This window comes from Benincasa hispida, chromosome 12 (assembly GCF_009727055.1).
Source record: "Benincasa hispida cultivar B227 chromosome 12, ASM972705v1, whole genome shotgun sequence".
NCBI classification, from domain to species: Eukaryota; Viridiplantae; Streptophyta; class Magnoliopsida; order Cucurbitales; family Cucurbitaceae; genus Benincasa; species Benincasa hispida.
Window position 1 is genome coordinate 36,892,937 of NC_052360.1, and position 19,772 is coordinate 36,912,708.

General features: G+C 33.2%; 1 long non-coding RNA gene across 1 annotated transcript; it reads right to left on the bottom strand.

Moving 5' to 3' along the window:
* Positions 1-900: 900 nt before the first annotated feature.
* Positions 901-12,536, bottom strand: LOC120092501. The gene is made up of 3 exons (XR_005486052.1): positions 12,222-12,536; positions 11,911-11,984; positions 901-1,160 (listed from the first exon to the last, which is right to left on the bottom strand). It is a non-coding gene; the product is annotated as an uncharacterized LOC120092501 (long non-coding RNA).
* Between the last annotated feature and the right edge of the window lie 7,236 nt (positions 12,537-19,772).

The window sequence follows — 19,772 nt, forward strand, 5'->3', positions numbered from 1 at the left end:
ACTTTCCGTATGGAGCAGTCGAGGTAAAATCGACAAAAAGTCGAGCATGGATCTTATGATGTGAACTCTTAAGGATGTGAAAGCTAATAACTTTTATTCTCCCACTAAAGTGTTCTAAATGTTTGGGTATATTTATACTTAGGTTCTTTTTGGCTAATAAAAACAACCCTAAGTCTAGGTGATTTATCCAAGTATAACACTTATAAATGGATTTTATACCTACGATATCTATGTGATAAACCGTTTTTATTACCTCACACCGCTCACGAATGCTCATAAAACCGATTACCAACGCTCAATTATTCGGCTATAATCCCTAGGTAGGAGGTGTTTCGAGATCGTCAACTTAAATACCCCCAGTTTTCGACAGGATTATATACCGGTTGAGTTTGTAACACTAATTTTGCAAGTTTAACAACCTATTTTAACTATTAAAATAAGTGGTTAACCTAAATGAGCATGTAGTTGTTTATGGATTTTAAATGTCTAACCTAATTTTATAACAACTTACAAAATTTTCGACATGTTAAACATCCACGACAAACAACAAAGGCATTAAATATCTAATATAACTATTATATTAAATAAAAGAAATCCTAACATGCATACTATATGTTATAACATTTTATAACATACTTTCAATGCATGTAGCATGCTTTATATGGTGGGATTTTAAATCTACATGGCATACTGTATGCACATACAAGATTTATTTAATTATAACATACATCACATGCATAAATAATGTTTTGATACCAATTGTTGGAAGGTACCAATGTGCAGCAAAAGAAACTAGGATCCATAAGCACTTTAATTAATTAATTTTGGCAGAAAAGAAAACATGATTCAACAGAAATAAATGGGTTTCATGACATACCTTTGAAGAACTTCCTCTAAGCTTTGAACCAGCTGCAAATCTCCACAGAATCTTATTATAGACCACCCCAAGATCTTCCCTATTATCCTCTTAGTACTCAAGATTGAGTAGTGGGACTCAAAATAGGCTGGAATTAAGTGAATTTGGAGAAGCTCATAGCAGCAACCCAGCAGAAGAACAACCTTCTTCTCTCACAAATTTTTAGACAAATCGTTCGGTTCCATTCACTTCAAAACACTCCAATCTCTTCAATATATTGCAGACATTCATGCAAAGAAATTTTCTGCATAAGATGCAACTCATGCTTGGAGTTAATAAAGAGTTAATGTAGGTTGTTGGTGAGCTAGTAAGAAGAAGACAATGGAAAATCATTTTCCAACTTTTGTGTTTTGGTTTTCTTTTTCAATTTTATCAAAATTGATTCCATAAATAAATTTTATTTAATAATACTGAAATTATTATTAATTTCATAAATTAATTTTCTTTAATAAAATTAATAAATAATTATTTAAACAATTTAAATAATTCTAATTTATTTAATATCAAATATTAAACTAACTTTTACACAACTCCATCTTCAAATATTTAAATCATATTCAAATATTATTTCTCCAATTTCATTTAATTCTAATTTGAACACTTCAAATTAACTTATCATGTTATTCTAGAGCTTATCCATTTACGAGCTAGTAGGGGGACCTTGCGGACCTACAGATCATGAACTCCAACGATCTGAGATTAATTGACTAAACTCATTAGACGGATCTAACCCCCATTCGTTAACTAATGGGTGATTCCACTAAAGTCCATAGCTGAACTCCCCTCACTATGGATATATTATGTCCACTCGATATAACTATGATTAGTAAGTTAACCCTTCACAAGTTGCTCGTAATAACGACTGGGTTGAATCTCTGTTTTACCCCAAAATTACTTTTTGTTTCTTAAGTTTCACTGATCCCCTAATGAACAATTGATTTGTGATCCAATCAACAAATTGAATCCCTTTCGGGCCAATGAGAGGGTGAAGCCTCTTGTTCAAGACCTAGAATCAGCACTTGAAGGGAACAACATCTCTGTTAACCCTAATCGGGTAGAAGTGAATTCTTTCTTGTACCCTATGTTCCCAACTATTCATCCGATCTTATCCCTAAAATAGTTAGCTTATTGAGCAGAGGCAATTGGTCTACTCTCACCATTTGTAGATCAAAGGATAATCTCGAACAAAGAGGAGTTCAAAGTTAGCTCAAGATTAAGGTTAAATTACCTAGGCCATCGCTTTGAAATAGTCAGTCTTAAACAGTAAACAACGTTATAAAGTAAGAGTGACTGGTTTCGTGGTCCAATCTTGCACAAAACTCATTTGCACAAGACACCCCCACTCCTCATGTCTCAACATGAACGAATTAGAATCACTTCCCTACCAAAATATGATTAGTCAAGGATATGGTATTAGGATAGGGAATTAGAATCACTTCCCTACCAAAATATGATCGTGGTCTAATCGGGAAAACCTAACATGAATGGTGTAGCGGAAAGGCGAAACAGAACACTCAAGGATATGGTAAGAAATATGATTAGTCATTCTTCCCTACCAAAATCCCTCTGCGGTGAGGCACTAAAGACTGCAGCATATATCCTTAATAGGGTACCTAGTAAAGCAGTAGCTAAAACCTCTTTATGAGCTGTGGACAGGAAAGAAGCATAGTATTAGGCATCTTCACATCCGGGGTTGTCCAGCTAAGGCTAGGCCTTACATGCCTAATGAAAGAAAATTGGACTCAAGAACTATTAGCTGCTATTTTGTTGGGTATTCTGAGTGCTCTCGGGATTTCAAGTTTTATGATCTCACTTCTAGATCATTATTTGAGATGGGAAATGCTAGATTCCTTGAGGTTATTGAGTTTGGGAGGGAAGATAACATAAGGAAAGTTGTCTTTGAAGAGGAATTAGTTTCTTTTCCTTATGTGGTTATAAATGATGTTCAGGCTCCAATTCCTGATTTCACTATTGAATCAATTATAGAACAAGACAACATTGAAGTCCCCGTTATTGAACCTGAAATTCAAACTCAACAACCTCAAGAAGTGTCACTAAGGAGATCTACTAGAGAGAGAAGAAGTGTAATCCAGATGATTATATTGTGTTTCTTCAAGAACATCAGGATAATGTGGGTGTAATGGAAGATGCTCTAATCAACTTCCAATAAGCTCTACAAAGTTCTAACTCTCAAAAGTGGATAAATGCTATAGAAGAGGAAATAAAATCCATGAAAGACAATGACGTTTGGGAACTTGTCGAATTGCCATCAAGAGTGAAACCTATAGGTTTTAAATGGCTATTTAAAATAAAAAAGGATTCACATGGCAATATCGAAAGATATAAAGGTCGTCTTATTGTAAAGGGTTTTACTTAAAAGGAAGGCATTGATTACAAAGAGACTTTCTCTCCAGTTTCATCGAAAGACTCTTTTAGGGTACTCATGGCACTGGTAGCTCACTTTGATTTAGAGCTACACCAGATGGATGTAAAAACTATGTTTCTCAATAGGAACATTGATGAGACTATTTATATGGTGTAACCAGAAAACTTTGTGTCTGTTAATTCAAAGTCTATAGTGAGCAAATTGAAGAAATCAATCTATGGTCTCAAGCAAACCTCTCGTCAATGATATCACAAATTCCATGAAGTGATAACCTCTTTTGGTTATGTATAGTAGAAGATTGTGTATATCATAAGTTTAGTGGGAGTAAATCAATCTTTCTAGTGTTATATGTCGATGACATACTCATAGCAAGTAATGATGTAGGTTTATTGCATGATAATAAGAGATTTCTCAAAAAGAGATGAAAGATCTTGGTGGTGCTTATTTTGTATTAGGAATTGGAATACTGTGAGATCGTTCTTAAGGTATTTTGAGATTGTCACAAAAGAACTACATTGAAAAGATATTGAGTAGATTTGGCATGAAAAATTGTGCATCAGGAGATACCTCAGTCGTTAAAGGTGACAAATTCCATTTAGGTCAATGCCCCATGACCACACTTAAGACTAAGGATATGTAGAAGGTTCCCTATGCATCGGCTATTGGAGGTCTAATGTATGCTCAAGTATGTACGCGTCTAAATATTGCGTTCATAGTTGTAGTGTTAGGCAAATATTTGAGTAACCCAAGGATGGATTATTGGAAAGCAGCCAAATGGGTTATGTGGTATATAAAGAGAATAAAAGATTATATGCTCACTTATCGAAGATTAGAAGTTTTGGAAATCATTGGGTATTCTGATTTCGATTATGCTGGATGTCAAGACACTTTGCGATTCACTTCAGGCTATATTTTCATGTTGGCTAGAGGAGTTGTATCTTGGAAAAGTGTTAAACAAACACTTATGGCTTCTCTACCATGGTTGCATAGTTTATAGCATGTTATGAGATGTTCAATCATGGAATATGGTGGCGAAAATTTGTCACTAGGCTATAGATAATTGTTGGCATAAAAAAAAACCAATAAATTTTTTTTATGACAATAAGTTGACAATGATATACTCTAACAAAAACAGAAACAATACGAAGTCAAAACATTAGACGTGAAGTTTCTGATTGTTAAAAAAAGGAGTTCAAAATGGTCAAAATTTCGATATAACACATAGGAACAAACTCTATGGTGGCAGATCCATTTACTAAAGGTTTAACACCTAAAATTTTTCATGAGCATGTTGCTCACATGCGTGTTACACTTTTCTGATTCCATGGTTTAGTGGGAGTTTGTTATTGAGGATGTTTTTTGACCTTATTTTGTTTATTTTCTATATAGAATAAAGTTGATGGTTTATGTTTTATTATCTGAACTTGTTGATCATGCATGCAGTTTAGTATAAAATTTTTTAAAGAATCATCTCACTAAGGAATTCAGACCAGTTAGAAATAGGTATGATCTAGATCACTTTGCATGTAGTTTCCATGCTATCCATCCATACTTGATCTATGTCATTGAATGTATTGGAATTGGTGATCAAGGAAGGTTTAGTTACAAGGGTAGTGTTGAAAGCCGCCTTGATTCCGTGCGAATATAGGAGATGGACCAGATTGAACTAAAGGGGAATTCTATTATTGAAATAACCTGTTTATGTGCGCTTAAAGTTTATGTGATTTAATTATATCAGATACACACACATAGCCCAAGTGGGAGATTGTTAAACATATTTAAATAATAATATGTTTAATTAAAGTATGTGGTGAAGACTAAAGAGTCTTGGAGAAATCTTGGAAGAATCTTGGAGCTGAAGTTTTTATTCATTAATTAAAATGAATGATAAGTTCCCTTTAAATAGACCCAAAGGGAAAGGGTTTGTATACATCTAATTAACTAACTAACCTAACTTTCTTTAAATAGACCCAAAGGAGAAGGGTTTTGTCACACCTATTCTAAAATTAAAACTGAATTTAAAAAGAGAATACAATACGTCATTTTACAAGAAGTATCCAAAATACCTTTTTTTTTTATAAGAAATGCCCAAAATACCTTTAATATCCCTACAACAACTCACCCCCCTTAGAATTAAACTCGTCCTCGAGTTTTAAGTTGAAAGCTTGAACTCATTCGGGGCTTGATAAGGGAAGATGTCTGCAACATTGAAAGTATTGCTATGTTGAATGAAGATGGGAGGTCAATCTTGTAAGCATTATCACTGTATTTCTTAAGGATAGCAAATGGTCTAAGCTTTTTGTCATTAAGTTTGTCCTATACTCCTTTTGGCAAGCGGTCCTTTCGAAGATATATCATTACAAGGTCTCTCAGCTTGAATGAAACATGTCTTTTATGACTATCTGCTTGAGCTTTGTATTTGGAGGTGATTTTCTCTAGGTGGTCTGACTTCCGAGTGTAGTTCTTGAATACGTTCAGCAAGTTGTTCAGCTTCTTCGCTAATATCTACGTTAGAAAGAAGAGTTGTAAGATCAAAAGTCAAACGAGGGGATCTAGTGTATAGAATCTCAAATAGACACTTCTCTATTGATTTATTCTGCATGTTGTTGTAAGCAAACTCTGCTTGTGCAAGGTTAGTGTCCCATTGTTTTAGTTGATTTCCACTTAGACATCGAAGACTATTACCCAATGTTCGGTTGGTAACTTCTGTTTGATCGTCCATTTGTTGGTGGCTTGAAGAGCTAAATTTGAGGTTGGTGCCAAAATGTTTCCACAAACTTTTCAAAAAAAAAATCATAAATTTGAGATCTCTATTAGATACAATTGTCTTTGGAATTCCATGAAGCCTGAAAATATCTCAAAAGAAAATGTTAGCAATGTTCAAAGCATCATATGTTTTCTTACAAGGTACAACATGAGTCATTTTCCTAAACCTATCCACAACGACAAATATAGAGTCAAACCCCCTTTTTGTCCTTGGCAACCCTAATATAAAATCCATCGATAAGTCCTTCCAGATGTTAGTAGGGATTGGAAGAGGAGTATACAAACTGGTGTTTTGAGTGTAACCTTTGGAGATTTGGCAAGTAACACACCTTTTTACTAAATTGTTGACATCTTTGCGAAGTTGAGGCTAGAAAAATTGTGTGGCAAGGGTTTCATAGGTTTTGTCACGACCTAAATGAGTTGTTAGGCCTCCCGAATGGGCTTCCATGATGATAGCCTCGCATAGAGATCCTTGTGGGATGCATAAACTATTAACACAAAAGGTGGTAGTCCTTAGGAGGAAAGTTAGAGAAACATTTATGCCAAATATCATGGAAACCAAGGTCATTCTCATAAAAATTTGGTAGATGGTCAAAGGAAATAATTTTACTTTAAAGCATGGTAAGGAGAGATGACTTTTTACTCAAGGCATCAACCACTTTGTTAGTGATTCCAGATGTATGCTTGATGATAAAATCTAATTTTTGTATAAAAGAAATCCATCTAGCATGCATTCAGTTATGATTTTCTAAGAATGAAGGAATTTTAAGAAATAATGATCAACTACTAAAACAAACTCCTTACCTATAAGATAATGTTCCCATTGATGGAGGGCTTTGACCAATGCATAAAGTTCTTGTTCATATGTGGAGCCTCGCTTAACTTTTCACTAAAAAACTCTAAAGGATGGGATTCTTATAGGAGAACAACCCCTACCAATAGAACTTGCATCTACAGCTACTTCAAATACTTTACTAAAATCTGGGAGAGCTAAAATCGGTGGGTTGGCTAATTTTTCTTTTAAAGCATTAAAATTATTCGTAGTCTCTTTAAGCCATGCAAATTTACCTTTCTTTAGGCAACAATTTAAAAGGGCAGCTATGGAGCTAAAATTCTTAATAATTTTGCGGTTAAATGATGCTAAACCAAGGAAAGATTACACCTCTTTGACCGATGTAGGTATTGGTCATTCTTTGATAGTTGCAATTTTTTGAGGATCCGCTTGGACACCTTCTTGTTCAATAATGAAGCCAATAAATTTGATGTTGCTACATAAGAAGACACATTTCTTAGAATTGATATATAAGTATTAGATTCAAGGATAGAGAATACTTCTTGGAGGTGTGTAAAGTGGTTATTAACAGTCTTGCTATAAATTAGGATGTCATCAAAGTAAATGACCACAAATTTGTTGATGCAAGGTAAAAATATTTGGTTCATAAGTCCCATAAAAGTGTTATGTGCATTTGACAGCCCAAAGGGCATTATAAGCTACTCAAAAAGTCCTTTGTTAGTTTTGAATGTAATTTTCCACTCATCCCCTAGTCTAATTCTTATTTGGTGGTATCCACTATGTAGATCCACCTTAAAAAATACCTTTGCACCGACTAATTGGTCAAGTAGGTCTAAAATTCTTGGGATTGGAAATCTATATTTGATTATTATCTTATTGACCTCATAACTATCTATGCATAAGTGCCAACTACCATCTTTTTTGGGAGTTAAAAGAGTTAGGACAGCACAAGGGCTGAGGCTAGGTTGAATATGTTTCTTATGTAAAAGATCTTGGATAATGGCTTGGAGGGCTTGATACTCACTAGGGCTCATTAGATAGTGGGGCAAATGGGGTAAAGAAGATCCGGGGATGAAATCTATTATGTTGGATGTCCCAGAGTGGAGGTAGGCCACTTGGGACCTTAGTAATAAAGGGAAACTTGTCTAAAATATTCTACACTTTGCTATCCATAGGGGTTGGTAATAAGGCCTCGGGTTTGGCATGGACAAATAAAGCTAGTTTGAATGTGTTTGCATTTGCCCAAGCTTGTTTATAAGGCATGATAGAAAATAAGTTTGCCTTGTGTTTCTCCTCGATGGTATGTTTGCTCATAGGAGTTTTCAAATCAATAGGTACAAGGATTACCTTTTTACCCATCCATTCAAACTCATATGTGTTGCCATTACCATTATATTTGGTATGATTATCGGATTGCCAAGATCTTCCAAGTACAATGTGACAAGCATCCATGTCTAGGACATCACATAAGATTTGATCTTTGTAATATGTTCCAATTGACAATGGAACTGTACAAAGTTCATTAACAATAACCTCTCCCTCCTTTTTAATCCATCTTACCTTATAGGGGCTTGGATGGGGGTTAACTTTTAGCTTAAGGTGGTGTACAAGTTTCTTAGACACCATATTTTCCGTGCTACCACTATCAATGATAACGTTGCATACCTTTTCGTTGATGATACAACAGGTTCTAAATAACGCGTGCCTTTGAGCATTTGTTTCGATTATAGGAGTCAAGAGGAACTTTTGGATTACACAAGAAAGAATGTCTCCCTCAACTGGTTGGGGCACATTGATATCTTCCTCGAAGTAGTCCTCATCTTCTTCATCCTCATGTTCTTCTTAAATTGTGAGGTTCTTTCTTTGAGGAAAATCGTTAGAAAAGTGTCTTGTTTGACCACACCTAAAGCATTTGCCAAAATTAGGTCTATTATAAGGATTATTATTATTTTTAGAAGAAAAAGTAGGACTTCCTTTAGATTCAACTTCTTTCCCCTTGTTTTTGGTAGGTACTTCACTGGAGTGCCCTTTTGAAGTTCCTGCCATGGATTTTCTAGTGATTGTTGAATTTCTATCCTAATTGCTCCTTCGACCAGCCCATCGTTTCTGTTTTATTGCTTCATCTTCCTCGATTGTAGATGCCATGGATACTGCTTCTGCCAAAGGAGATAGGGGCTATAAATGTAAGTTTTCCTTTATGACCTGTCTCAAGCCATCGATAAACTAAGATACTTGTTGGCTATCACTTTCAACCAAATTGTTTCCAGCACTTAGGCAATGAAATTCTTCCGTATAGTCTTCAATTGTACGAGTTCCTTGCTCGCAATGATGAAATTGGTTGTAAAGGAGTCTCTCATGATTAGCCAGTAAGAACAACTTTTTCATTAATTTCAACATTTTTGGCCAACTAGTGATAGGTCTTTTACCATACAAACATCGATTGCCCTGAATTTGATCCCACCACACCGATGCGCCACTTTTAAGTTTCAAAGAAACAAGTTTTACCTTCTTGTCAGGGTTCTCATATAATCAAAGAAATTTTCCACATTTTTCACCCAATTGAAAAAGATTTAGATATTCATCTTGTCGTTATATGTAGGTATGTCGATCTTCATTTTAAAGTCATTTTCTTGCCTCCAATTTTGGTTATCCATGCCAATCTTGATAATAATCTTGATTTCCATACCCCTATGCTTGTGCAAAAGGAATTTGTTGTTGAAAAGTGGGTTATTCCCATGAGGTGGATGCATCATTATTGCTCGGTAATGTGGTTGGGGACTAGCCGAGTCTTCATCCTTAAATGAAGCAAAATCCAACCCCAACAAATTTGGTGGCACGGGTCTAGAAGGCAGGTAACCCGATAGATGTTGATGATTATAAACAGGATTTGGCAACCACACTCTTCTATCCTCAAATCTTTGATGTATTCTTGCTGGTTCTTGAAATTTTTGGAGGAATTTCTTGGAACCTCCTAGGCAAATCTTGATTTCTTTGAAGTAATTGATTCTGGTTTTCAGGCCTTTGTTGAACTTCTTACAGCTGATCTTGATTGTTTCCACTAGCTTAGAGTCCGGCTGGTGCTTCTTGATGAGTTCTTGGTTGATTTTCAACCATTCTTCCCACGTCTAAAGTCAGTTTTTCAATTGCTTGTTGCAAACCTGCCATAGAACTTTGCATAGCACTCATATGATCCATGATGCCGTTGATGGTAGTTTCTAGATTGCCTAATCTATCAGTCAGTGGTTTGAGGAGAAGTGGAAAAAGATGCTTCCGCATCATTAGAAGAGAGGGGAAGAAGAGTGGGGAGTTTACCGAGCTCTTTACTCGTCATGAGGTCCTTCACCAAGTCGCTCTGATACCAAATGGTGAAGACTAAAGAGTCTTGGAGAAATCTTGAAAGACTCTTGGTGCTGAAGTTTTTATTCATTGATTAAAATGAGTAATAATTTCCCTTTAAATAGGCTCAAAGGGAAAAGGCTTGTACACACCTAATTAGCTAACTAACCTAGCCTCCTTTAAATAGGCCCAAAGGATAAGAGTTTTGTCACACCTATTCTAAAATTAAAACTGAATTTAAAAAGAGAATACAATCTGTCATTTTATAAGAAATATCAAAATACCCTTTTTATAAGAAATGCCCAAAATACCCTTAATATCCCTACATCAGTATGGGTTAGTATGTGGATTAATAATTTATCACATTGGGTTATTAGATTGGGTCATAGTATGTGATCTAATTAATTAGGACCCTAGATTCCAAATTGAGTATTGACTTAATGGATAGGATCTCATTCCTAGTTAATTAGGGTTTAATGGGAACCATAGTTGAACTAGTATATAAAGAGAGCTTAGGGCTATGGTCCCCAATATACCAAAACAATACACTCAACTCTTTCTTGAATCTCATCTAGAGAGAGATCTCACTTAGGACATTCGGAGTTTTGATTGAGAAAGACAATAGCCACTTTATAATTTCCATCAATTTTGCAATGGAATCTGGTATGTTATTCCTGACAATTTGACATGAATGATCCCAGGGTTTATCTATTCAATATAGATCTAAAGTAATTATGCTAATAACAATATGTGATGAAATTGGGTTATTTGTTTGTGTAAAGAAAATTAAATATGCTCAAATGTAAATGCTTGTGAAAAAAAGTTTTATCTTACCAACACCAATTCGTAGTATGTCAAGCTAGTATGTACATTGATCAACGAAAATACAAATCTACTCAAATTATTTGTTAAAGCTCGATCGACTTAAGAAAACTAATTCTTTCTACATCGAATTAATTCCTAAATTAATCAAGTTGTTGAGAGTAAAAAGCATTGAGTTATAGGGATTGATTTAGACACTCCAATTAAACTAGAAATTCAATTTAACTACAACCTGTTTTAAGTTTAAGAATTATCATGCAAATTATGAATATTTATGAAAAAACCTAACCAATCACATATGAGACAAACCTATATGCTACTAACATTAAGCATGAGTTCAGTGACAATTATGAATCACTGAGATCATGCATAGTGGGTTGAACAAAAAAAAAAATTAATTGTGTTGTCAATTCAATATAAACAATCATGCTTATGATGGAATACAAATTAAAAGATCAATAACAAAAGAATAGAAAAAAAATTCAATACAATCTCACAGTATTACATTTTTAAGCCCAATAAACATGTGAATCAATGATATACACTTAGCCACTCATCAAGATATAACTTAAAATTGACTTGTAATCCATCAATCCAAATTACAGATGCAAAGAGCACAAAAAAGAAAAAAAAAATGATATGTCATTCGCCCAAAACTGCCACATTCATCAATAGTTATGACTTAAAACCAAATGTGATATATTTATAGAAATCGTGGTAGTATCGAGATGCTAAGGATCATGTCTCAACACTACCCAATTGTTTAGAATTGATAAAACAAACGGGTGTATTTAGTCATGTCCTATTGTGCAGACATTATAAACCATGTCTAGAGGTTGTCACCTCAGATTTATTGACTTGGACTTCAATTTTCATGACTTAGTTGCTCACCTTAAGTCTGAATAACTCTAAATTTGATCCCAATTCTTCTAAATCGCTCCAAATGACCTTGAATCACTCAATCTCTACCAAATAGACAATAAAGCATGCTTAAATAATAGAGCTAGTCCAAATTAAGGGTATTTAATAATACATTTATGAAGGAATCGTATTCCCGCGAAAGCGTGTGATGCCTTACAATTAGACATTCGGTTTTTATGGAAACAAAAATAGTAAAATAAAACATGCATTTGTAGGATAAACATTCAAACAAAACTATAAGCATGCTTGAAAGAGGAAAAAGAGAAGAAATCAAAACTCACCCTTTTAGCTTTCCTCTTCCACTGTTATCAACGATCTCGAACTTCTCCAATGAAGAAGGACACCACCAACAAAGTTACCTTGCTATTTTCTAGGATTCCAAAGAACTTGGAATAATGGTCTCCAAGAATTTTTTTTAGAAGGAAAAACGTAGAGAATTTTTAGAAAGAAATTAGAAAGAAGGTGAAGGTTTGGAGGCTAGTATTTTTTTTTTTTTTTTTTTTGTGTAATAAAAAACTCAAGCCCTAATTGGGCTATAAGAATACATTTATATGAAAAAATGTCAACCCCTTCTCCAAGTTTTTCCCTTTATACCCTTAGTGTTAATTAATTAAATAATCCTTATTTAATTAATTGGCACATTAATTAAATGACCATATATTAAATCATATTTAATATACATTTAATTAATTATCATAAATATCATATATTTATACTAACCTCCAATCTCCATTATTTCTTAACCAATTAATTAACCATTAATTAATCAATTAAATCATATTTAATATGGAGTTAATTAACATATAAATATCACATATTTTATGTATACATCTCTTTATAAATCCAATTCATATAAATCTAATATTTGAATCTGAAGGAACTGTGATGTCACTGCAGAAGCAGGATCGTTCTCAATTTTCAATGTTTCACAGAATTAAATTTACAAAATAGAAATTATGTTGTTTAATAGAAGTTACACCATGCTTTAAAGAGGGAATTAGGGAAGAGAAAACAACTTACCCTTGAAGAACAAGATCTTCACGAAATCCTTCAAACTGATCACAAACTCTCGAATCCCAAACAGAACAAAAACCAAGTGGCCACGGTCACAAGAGAACCTTCTATTTTCTTTGTAGGAGTTGAGAATTAGTAGGAGGGTGTGAGCTTTGCTATATTTTGGGAAGAGGGAGAGAAAGCAATGAGAGGAAAGAGTTTTCTAAAACCAATTAGAGAGAAGACCCTGTAATCTTTTGTGAAGAAGATGAATGAATAATAAAAACGTATCATTCCCCACTGCCACTTATTGACATTAGAGAGAAAAGAGGGGGAGGGCATTCCCTCCAAATTAATTTCAAAAAAATTAATAAATTATTATTATTATTATTTATTTATTTATTTATTTATTTATTTATTTATTTATTTATATATATATATATATCATAACCACCTTATCTTATATTATATAATAAATTANTCCCTCCAAATTAATTTCAAAAAAATTAATAAATTATTATTATTATTATTTATTTATTTATTTATTTATTTATTTATTTATTTATTTATTTATTTATTTATTTATATATATATATATATCATAACCACCTTATCTTATATTATATAATAAATTATATGTTATATCAAATATAACACATAACATATAGTTTTAATACTGTATCAAATATAATATAACCTATAGTTTTAATTTCTCTCAATAATACATGGTATTTAATATAAATCTAATTCATATTAAATCTAATTATATAAATCTTATCCATTTAATTAGTATTTAAATCATATTCAAAAATTTAATTCCTTTCAAAATAAACTTTATATTATAATGTAGCAAATATATTATTAAATTAATTATATCATATATAATTAATTTAAATTAATTTAGACAATTCAAATTAATCCAAAAATATTTCTTAATACCCTATTGAGCCACAAAGGGGACCTTATGGACCTATATATTGAAGCTTCAATGGTACTTGGATAATTAATTAAACTCCTTTAATTAAATTACCCAACATCCAATTGCCGGTCATTCCATTAAAGATCGACAGTTGCACTTTTTGTACTACAGATATATTTCTATGTCCATTGGATTTAACCAGTCAACAGTACAATGACCCTTCACAAATTGCTCGTAAGTACAGTTGGGCTAAAATCACCATTTTGCCCCTATAGTTATATCTAGCTCCTTAAGTATCATTGATCCATCTAATGAACAATAAGTCATGATCTAGCTATGACCAAACCCCTCTAAGACCAAGAGAGGGTGTGGCGCCATATTGTTCAAGCTCGGAAATGAGCCCTTAAGGGAGCAATTTATCTACTTACCTCGATATTAGGGAAGGAGTGAATTTCGTCTTACGTAGTTATGTTTCCAACTCCTTAATCAGACGAATCACTAAAATGGTAGGCTTATTGAGTCAGCGATCTAGCCACTCTTGTCCATACAAATCAAAGGACTGCCTTCACAGGCAGGAGTTCACAAATCACTCGGGATTCAAGTCATGACACCTATAGTCATCCCGGTGAAATGTAGGTCTCTATTATTAACGGTGTTATATAATGAGACTATTCATTTTGTGGTTCGGTCTTATACAAACCCCTTTGTATAGTACACCCCCGCTCACATGTTCTACATGAATGATCAGGATCAGATCATTTATAGCAGTTTACAATAATTGTAACATCTACAAAATGGGTCGTATTCGTAGTGTCACCAAGATAAGGTATCCAATCTTATCTATTTACTACAGACCATTTAGGTTATCATTTAAACATGATCCACTTTGTTGGGATTCGTGTCCTAATTCTCCCGGAGTCTCATAGTTTGTAAACAGTTTGTACACATTGTTATTAATAAAATAAGTGTTATTTTATCTGCATTTACTCATATCTAATAAACTAAGATCTGTAGTTATTTCATGAAAACTTAAGCATGTATGTGAGACATACAAGTGGATCATGCCTTAAGTAATAACCTAAATGGTCTGTAGTATAAGGATAAATGAGGGATACCTTATCCTAGTGACACTATGGATACAGCTCGCTTTGTAGATATTTACAAGTGTTATAAAATGCTACAAATTGTCTGATCCTGACCATTCATGTGGAGACATGCAAGCGAGGGTGTCCTATATAAAGAGTTGATATAAGACCGACCACGAGATGATTAGTCTCTGTATATAACGTCGTTGATAATTGAGACTTACATTTCACTAAAACGATCATAGGTAACATGACCTTAATCCTGAGTGTTTTGGGAACTCCTGCCTATGAGAGTAGTCCTTTGATTAGTATGGGTGAGAGTGGCCATATTGCTAAATCAACAATCATACCTTTTTGAGGATTTTTTTGATTGGGAGCTAGGAACTCAGTTACACAAGATGGAATTCACTCCTTCCCCGATGTAGTGGTAAGTAGATAGATTGCTCACTTAAGGGCTGATTCTGGGTCTTGCACATAGTGGCCACCCCCTCTATTTGGAAGAGAGGACTCAATCATAGTAGGACTATGACTTATTGTTCATTATAGGAATCAGTGGTACTTAAGAAGTTAGATGTAACTACAAGGACAAAACGGTAAATTGGTCCAACTATTACGAGTGATTTGTGAAAGGTTATCGCTCTGTTGATTAGTCATATGCACACAGAAATATATCTGTAGTAAGGAGAGTGCAACTGTCAGTCTTTAGTGGAGTGTCCAATAGTTAACAGATGGTGGATCTCGTGACTAAAGAGTTTAGTCAGTTATTCACGTACCATTGGAGCTTCAAGCTATAGGTTCATAAGGTCTTCTTGGTAGCTCAATGGGTTCAAGTTGAGAATCAAATTTTGGGTTGATTTGAAGTGTTCAAATTAACAAGAGAAAATTCAATTATATGTGATGTAATTGGTGTGATGTATGAGATACATTAAATGGAGGAATTAATATAAATAAGATTTATATTAAGTACCATAAAATAGAAAAAAAAAAAAAACTATGGTTTATATAATTCATATGATGAAATATTAAAACTATATGTTATAAATATAATATGATAAGTTGGTTATCATATTTATCCATAATATATTAATTATATGATAATTAATTCTTTTTCTCTAATAACCGATTGAGTGGGAGGTTATTGGAAGTTTTATGGTAACCGTGAGATAAAAGAAAAATTGTTTTCCAAATTTAATAGTGGTTCCATTCAGAAATTTCTCACAGAAAAAGCTATCAAGTAAAAGAGTTTTACTAAGCAATAGCGTTGATAGAGTCTAAGCGATCGTGTAAAGAGTTGACTATACGATAGTTACTCGGCTATTCGTTGCTACACGATCGAGTAGCAAAATCTATGCGATAGGCTTCATTTTACTAAATGATTGAGTACATCGTCTATGCGATAGACAGTGTTTCATCTCCCACTTACTTGATCATCTACTCAATTGTATACTTCCTCTATTCCTCAAGCCAAGATCATACAGAGTTCACAACTCCTGGATTCTCACACCGAGAATACCAAGGTGACATTGTGATAGTGTATTTACTCTATTCGTTAATCGAGTTGGACTCGATTGGGTTTGAGGAGTATCAAGTTGTTTGTGTTGTTGGTGGTTCGTACGTTGCGTTCGAGTGTTGCTATTTTTGGACGCATTGGACTTCGTTAGAGGGATTCTTGAAGAATGGTTTTTCAAAGGTACGCATACTCTATCCCTTGAATCTATTGTAGCATGCAGTAATTTTTATTGATGCATAATTTGTTTGTTTCCAATTAGACTGTAATTGTTTGTGTTTATTGAATGGAATTTGGAACGATCCCTTCCGCTGCTCATGGAAATCCTCTGGTTTGATTTCCATCACACTTGTATGTCTCTACGTACAAGTTTATGCTATAGAAGATAAACTCGGATGTTAGTTTATTGTTTTGTTGGTTAATGCTACTAAATGTTGAATAAAATAACTCAGATTTTATTAAATAATTAAATCGTTTGTACATTACAACTACAAACTATAGGATCCACGGGATTCAGGGCATCAACCCCAACAGAATCTTCTTACATAATTTGGATCATAGATCATATCTATAATTAACCATTATATATTGATCTCAATAATATAAAATTCTCTCATTTGATTTGAACAATTTAAATCATTTCCTATTACTATCCTTTAGTGAGCAACAAGGGACCTTATGGACCTACAAATTAGAAGTTTTAATAATATGAGATTAATTGATTAAACTCCTTTAATCTAATTAATCAATATTCATTAATTATCGATCACTTCATTAAAGATTGATAGTTGCACTCTTCGCACTGTAAATATATTTCTATGTCCATGGATATAACCAATCAATAGAGCGATGACCCTTTAAAAATGCTCATAACTACAGTTGGGTCAAAATTGAAGGAATAATATATCATGCAACGGAAGAATACAAAATCAATAAGTACTTAAACTACATTTAATTTGAGTTTTAAATATGTTGTTCATATGATATTCATAAGAGGGTTTGAAACACATATTACCTTTGAAGATTTCTCCATGAATTCAGCTGAAAAACACCAAGATAGAGCTTAAATCATCGAAAGTACTACCATCAAGATCTTCTCTATTATGCTCAAGCTGGAACGTGTGGTGGAAACACTTAATCAAGTTGAATTGATGAAGAACAAGGGAGGAAGGTATATAGAGTTTTTAGGTTATCACTTCAACAAGTATATATCAAAAAATGCTTCATGTCCTTCATGCATGGAGCTTCTATATATAGGAAGAATTCATTCAAATGTATAGGGTTGCATGAAGAACAGCTCTAGTTTGAAGATCATTAAAACTACAAATGGAATTTGGTGACTCTCCAACAAACATGTTAGTGGATTTTTCCCAAAAATGGAAAAATAAATTAACCTAAAATGATTTCAAAAAATCATTTTATTTGAACTAATTTTATAAAATTAATTCAAAATAATTGATTTAAATAAAACTAATTTTAATTTATTTTTAATAATATTAATTTAATATCTAAATATTAAATTAATAAAAAATTAATATCACCAATAAATCAATTTTATATTTAAATCATAATTTAAATATTAATTGATTTTCCAATTCCGTTTAATTTTAGTTAAATTAAATGTTTATAATTGTATCATATACAATCAATCGAAAACCCTAAAAATTGAATTTGAACATTTCAGATTCATAATCCTAATTTCATACATCAATACTCAATTTGTTATTTTAATTTAATGAGCTAGTAGAAGGACCTACAGATCATGAGCTCCAACGATCTGTAATTAATTCGTTAAAACTCTTTAATCGAATTAATTACTATTAGTTAACTATCAAGACATACCACTATAGCTTGATAGTTGCACTCTCCTCACTGTAGATATATTTTTGTCCATATAAACCATAATCAGTAAGTTGATCCTTCACATGTTGTTCGTAATTACAGTTGGGTCAAAATTACCGTTTTACCCTTGTAAATACATCTTATTCCTTAAATTCTCACGGACCCTTTAATGAACAATTAGTTTGTGATCCAGTCACTAAACCAGATCCCTCTCAACCCAGTGAGAGGGTGAGGCCCCTTGTTCAAGACTTGGATTCAGTACTTAAGAGAACAACCTATCTGCTAACCCTAAAATGGGTAGGAGTGAATTTCATCTTGCAGAGCTATGTTCCCAGCTATCCATCCAGTCTTATCCCCAAAATGGAAGGCTTATTGAGCAGTGTTGTTGGACTACTCTCACCCATGCAGATCAAAGGATAATTCTAAATAAACAGGAGTTCATAACTAGCTCAAGATTAAGATCGAGTTATCGTAGGTTACTCAAGTATGAAATAGTCAGTTTTAACAGTAAACGGTCATTATAAAGAAAAGTGACTATTTCGTGGTCCAGTTTATATGCAAACTCATTGCATAAGATGCCCCCACTCACATGTCTCTATATGAATGATCTGTGGATTACATCATTTGTATTGCCTATACAAAATGGGCCGCATCCAATAGTGTTATCAGGATGAGATACTCAATTTCATCCATATACTTAGAGACCATTTAGGCTATATACTATTAACTTGATCCTGTTTATGTCACCACATAAAGTTAAAGTATTCATACTATAACCATGGATATGTTTATTGGATTTTCATAATAAAATGCAAAATCAACTACTTTATTGAATGAGATACTCAATAATATTTTATTGACAAATAGAATTTTTAACATAAAATTTACGAACTGCGAGTTCTAGGACATTCCCAACAAAAATATCATTTTACCCTTACAGTTACATCTAACTCCTTAAGTACCACTGATTCCTCTAATGAACAAACAATTTATAGTCCAATTATAAACCAACACCTCTAGGGCTAGTGAAAGGTTAATGCCTCATTGTTTAAGACCTGGAACCAGCTATTAAGGGGATAATTTATCTACTTTCCCAAGGAATAAGAATGAGTGAATTTCATCTTGTGTAGCTGTATTTCTAACTCCTTAATCAGAAAAATCCCCAAAATGGTAGGCTTATTGAGTTGACTATCATGGTCATTCTCACCCATACAAATCAAAGGACTACCGTCGTAAATAGGAATTCACAACTCACTCAAGATTAAGGTCAAGTCTTTTATGGTCATTCTAGTGAAATATTAGTTCCTTCAAATAATGGTGTTATAAAGAGGAATTAATTATTTTGTAGTCTGGTCTACGTATAAACTCCTTTATATAGGATACCTCCACTCACATGTCTTTATATGAACAATATGGTTCATATTGTTTGTGGGTAATTGCAATTGGTAGCATTTTTAGGAATAATAACCAAGTATATAACATCATT